General features: G+C 31.9%; 1 non-coding gene across 1 annotated transcript; it reads right to left on the bottom strand.

Moving 5' to 3' along the window:
- Positions 1–1,105: 1,105 nt before the first annotated feature.
- Positions 1,106–1,224, bottom strand: LOC126017190 (5S ribosomal RNA). The gene has a single exon (XR_007498838.1). It is a non-coding gene; the product is annotated as a 5S ribosomal RNA (ribosomal RNA).
- Between the last annotated feature and the right edge of the window lie 4,543 nt (positions 1,225–5,767).

Below are 5,767 nucleotides of genomic sequence, written 5' to 3'. Positions count from 1 at the left end.
TGAGATAATTTCTTTATATTAAACATAGTTTTATGCTTCCAGATGGATACGTTGTTGCTTGGTTAAGAATTTAATTTGTATGGTATCTTCGTTTGTGTTTCTAATGCCCTTATGTTATTAGTGATGAATGACTTGAAATAGCAGATGATTTAGGAAGTTTTCTCAAGAGATCTTCAACCCTGACAAAAATAGAACAATGAAAAATATTATGACAGCATATGATTAAAACTATTAAGATATTTCACAAGGTTTAGTTCATCACAAAAACAAGTTAGTTTTTCTTCCTATTCTATATAAAATTTTTTAAGAAGTTTTTATAATAACTGTGCTCACCAACTGGAAAGGCATCAAATTTCAAACTTTATTAAAGTAGACTATATATATATATGTGTGTAAATAGTGTTATTTTATGATTTCTTTTATTATTAAAAGAGTGAGGAAAATAATCTTTACAACTATATATTAATTACAATTGCAACAAAATTTTCATTTATAATTATGATTTTTAACAGTTTTAAAAATATCACAGACTTTAATTCCTTTTGTGATTAATATAAATCTTATTTAGTAATACAACAACCATGTGAGACAGGCATTCTTAACAAGCTATACTTACAATAGAGAAAAGTTATGTACATGTAGATTCAATTACAATTTTTTTTCATATTATCTTTCATTAAGAGTTCTCTCCTCATAGATTTACAGAGTATGTCTTCAATATGGCTTGCATTGCAAGGATTATACAGAGATCTCTGAGCACTTCTATAGATGTTCCCTGAGAAAAGAACCTAGAGTAAACTTGAAAGACTATATGCTAAACACTTAAACACACACATATATGTGTTTATGTATATCTATATGTATCTATATTCCATGTGCAAAACTAATGACTTCAAACAAGCATTTTATTTTCCTCAACTTGTAAATCAGCTTTGTTCAGGAAGTTTTCTCAGAATCAATGGACTGTGCAGTCTATGAAGAAACTAAAAAACCCTTCTCCAGACTCAGATACATTCCACAGTAATATGCTTATTTCTTTATTTATTGGTTTGTTTGTTTTGGGCCACATTAATAATGTTCAGGGTCTACTCTTTTTTTTTTTTTAAGTCTATAGCACCTAGTATTCCCTGGCGGTCTCCCATCCAAGTACTAACCAGGCCCAACCCTGCTTAGCTTCCGAGATCAAATGAGACTGGGCGTGTTCAGGGTGGTATGGCTGTAGACCAAGGTCTACTCTTAACTCTTCTCAGTGATAATTTCTGAAAGGCTCAGGAGACCACTTGGGATATTGGGACTCAAGCCTGTGTCACCATGTGATTGGCAGGTGCCCTACCCACTATATTATCCTCTGGACCTTCAAACTATTGGCTTTTGCTTCTTTATTTCTATCTTTATATGATATTTCTTCCTTAAGAGCCTCTCAGTGCAGTTTACACTTTAAAGAAACTGCATTAATTAAAACAAGAATGAAAAGATTGAAAGTTGGCAATCACTCAAATAAGTCAGAAAAAACACCTCAAGGAATGCTTCTGATGTAGTAGAGCAAATAGACCTTTATCACTGCCCAATGTAAATTTTTTTCTTTTTTTAAACCATGTGTTTCTATGATGTCTTTATAGAGAATTTTTAAATATATGTTAATCCTAATTTTTAAAACTAAGGGTATATAAAGACCTTATCTTGTACCTTACATAATCTTACTTTTATTGTAAGTGTAATATTAATACTATTTAGTTATTAGGAAAGTTTTAAGAGTTATATTTATAGGCTCTCTGGGGACATAGAAAAATGATAAAATAAGCACCTCCATTTCTTGTGTGTCAGTGTAACCTTAGTAAACTGTTGAAAAATCCTATATATGTAAAGGAAAATTTAAATTGTTCTTAACTTCAAGAATTCCCACAGACAATAGAGATGAGGGCCAGAAAGATCAGCTCATAATATGAAGCTCACCAGAAAGAGTAGTGGTGCAGTTAGGGAAATAAGTACACTAACAACTATGACAATCTTAATGAGTAAGAGAAGTAGAATGCCTGTCTCAAATACAGGCAAGGGTTGGGAAGGAGGGAGGAGGGCACAATGATGATGGGGGCTGTTCTGTTTATGACTGAAATTCAACTGCAATTGTGCTTGTAATCATGTTGCTTAAATAAAGATTTATATATATAAACTTTTAAATTATTATTAAAAACATCTTTAGTATTTATTACCTTAAAACTAAAATAGAAAAACACATAATACCAATAGAATAATCATTTATTTAGCTAATTATATTACCTATTCTATTGATAAATATTATCTAGATGTTAGATGATGCATTTTAATCAAGTGACATTTTTCTTTGCTGAGAAGTTACTTTGATAGTAGTACTTATAATATGTTTTACATCCTAATCAAATAGAAGGGACAGCTCTTAAGACTGGGGTTTAAGAACAAAGGCTCGAATGAAATGAGACTTTAGACAGATTTTAAGGAAATGCCTAGAATTGTTTCAATCCATCCTTTTCTAGAAATCCCTGGATTTCTTACATCCTACCAATGCTACAACAGAATTACAAAGTTGTACTTTACTAGATTTAATTGGATTTATCTTGTAAGCACAATCACCCAGTGTTTATAATCTTCAGACTAAAGATTGTCAACCTGAGGAAACTACTTTGGTCAAATCTTCCTGAACCTGTACAACTGAGTAACCATTAATGAATACAATATGATGTTATATGTTTCTTAATTTAATTTTTTTTTGTTTTTGGGCACCCGGTGATACTCAGGGGTTATTCCTGGCTTGTACTCAGAAATACTCCTGATTTGGGGGACCATATTAGATGCTGGGGAATCAAATTGTGGTCTGTCCTAGGTCAGCATATTTAAAGCAAATGACCTACCTCTTGCGCCACTGCTTCAGCCCCATTTCTCTACTTAATTATTAAGAATGCTTATCTATTTTTTAAAATAGCATACATTCTAAACTTGTTTATATACTGTATTTTAAGTTAAGTACAATTTATAAATTTCTACTTTTGACTAATTTATGAAAAGAAAGTTTCCAAATTAATGTACACAGAAGGCCACTCAACATAGTTGTCACTAAGTGAAATACATTTAAGATAATATCTATTACATATTAGAGAATACTATCTATAAGTGGCTTTTGAAATTATTTTTCAGTCATGTTAACAGAGCCTGGTAGAGGCAGCCCCAGCTTACAATAGTAATTCAGTTATCATTACAACAATATGCCATTTTTCTATGATGTCTACTCTTATTATGTGTTGTCTTTTGGCTTGAAATCTATGATTAGGTTCAATTACCTGTATTTCATATGAAAGAAATTGGTGGTAAGTATGTAGAGGGACAATAGGGAAAACTTAATCCCATTTCGTTTTAAATGGGAACTTTCTTGAAATTATATCCAGTTTCTGTGTATATCTTATGATTGATACATTTGACATATTTTAATCTTTTGTATTCCAAGAAAGTAGCATTATATTCTTTAGAAAGGAGAATGAAGTTAAAGACAGAAATATAGTGTAATGCAGGTATAACAAAATTATGCATATGCTAGTAAGAGAAATATTCACAGTGCTCGAGCATCTAGATAGGATTGAGTGAAGAATGCTGTGGAAGTAGCCATGACCTTTAAAATATAGCAAGTAAAAACAGAAAACAAAAACAAAAAAAACAACAAAGCAGAATAGAGGAGACAACACCCTTAACCCTGCTGAAGTGCCAGTGGATAAAATTTTGTAGATGCATATGTCATCATCAGGGCTTTTTACTCACTGACTTGTTATATTTGAATGTGACTAAAGACAATTTTATTTGTTCCTTAGGCTGCCTTACACAACTACTGATAAAAAGATCATAAAAAATAGGGGCCTGAGCATTAGCATAATGGACAGAGTCCTTCCTTTACATGCACTGGACTGCTGGTATGCCATTTGGTCCCCTGAGCCTGGCAAGAGTGAGCAAAGAGCAGAGTCAGGAGTAAGACCTGAGAGCATATGGATGTGTCTGAAAGCAATAAAAAATATATTTACCTGATATAAATATACATAGCCTTTTGCATTTATAGCACCTACTTTATACTGTAGCAATCCAAAGAGGATTGTGGTTCTGGATTAGTGTTAGAAAATTCAGTGTTCAGTATTGACCACCAGGGCTGAGCACCTCAGGGTTCACACAAAGAAGATAAGCTTAGGCAAGTTCAATGCTAGTTATGCCATATCACTCATCCCCCAGAATTTACTTTTTTCTTTGCAAGTCTAAATACACTCAAAATAAATTTTGCATGAAGAAAAAAATAACTGCATAAATACTACATAAAATACTACATAAATACTACATAAAATACTACAATATTATCATATCTCTGGTATAGCCCAAATTCATATTATGCTTCCTGGATGTAGTTGTCTAATAAGTATAAATATATTGAGAAGAGCAAGATAATGGGGAATCGAACATCAAATCATCAACCACAGCATTTTTCAAAAGTAAACTATAGCACATCAATAGAAATTATTGGAGAGAAGCCTATAACTAGCTTTTAGACATATAGTCAATGAAGATTTCTCGAGGAGAAAAAAGCACACAAGAGTTAATTACAAATCCGGATTTCTTAGCTCACCATCAAAGAGCCTTTCAGTCTTAACTCTGAAATTATCTCAAGTTGATGTGAGCCTTTTCCCAGATTATTTCCTTTTCCTTTTTCCTACTATTCAAATGTATAATTCAGAAAAAGAAATCTTAATGACATCTTATGATGTGCAATCCTCACTACAAATTTTATGTTTCCTGTTTTGTTTGAAAAACATTCCTTTAAATTGGGTTAAGTGTAAGCAACTAAAAAGATTATGTCATGATATATTTACTATGTAAGTAGCTTGTATTCAAAAAATATTTCTGATGAAATAAAATTATATTTACAATATTAGAGTTAGAGTATTAGTTAGGGTGGATGGAAAAAATTCTTCTGTGTAATTGTTTCAACTTCTGTACATACACAGATGCATTGCTTATATGAGAGTAGGTTGTAACATCAATCGTTTCAAGACTAAAACATGGAAAATGATTCTCATATTTCTACTGAACTGAGTATTTTATTTACACAATAGCAGTTTTTTAAAGAACTGAAAAGTACTTAGTTGTATTCTTTGGGTTATGAGATAGAAATTAGAACTTCAGGAGCCGGAGTGGTAAAGTGTTTGCCTTGCACGCGCTGATCTAAGGCGGACCGTGGTTGGATTCCCAGGCAACCCATATGGTTCCCCAATCCAGGATCGATTTCAGAGCTCATAGCCAAGAATAACCCCTGAGGGTCAACGAGTGTGGCCCCAAACCCAAACAAATAAACAAATGAAATTAGAACTCCAAATCACCTCTGGTTTTCTGGATAAACTTGAATGCCAGACAAAATAATAAAATATAACATTGTAGAGTTGGACTTTTAAATTAATTATAAATAAAAATTGAACATCTGCTGTGTCTTTAAATTTTATTTTATTTTCCTGTATTTGAAAGATGCCAAGATATTTTGCTTAGTTGTAAAATATTGAAATAAATATAATATCAGAATCTCTTGCTTCCTAGTTCATTGTCAACCAGTCTTATGTAATAGTATCATATAAAATTAATGATTCATCATAAGTGTCTATGACTTTACTTCAGGTGAGCACGAAAGATATAGAAAAGGAAAAAAAGAAAGAAAATTCGCCAAAAAAAACCTCACGCTACTTCATAAATCTTCCATCAGTTAGTATTCACT

The sequence above is a fragment of the Suncus etruscus genome, chromosome 8 (genome assembly GCF_024139225.1).
Source record: "Suncus etruscus isolate mSunEtr1 chromosome 8, mSunEtr1.pri.cur, whole genome shotgun sequence".
Classification (NCBI taxonomy): Eukaryota; Metazoa; Chordata; class Mammalia; order Eulipotyphla; family Soricidae; genus Suncus; species Suncus etruscus.
Note: the sequence above shows the minus strand (reverse complement) of the source record. Positions and strands in the feature narration are given on the sequence as shown.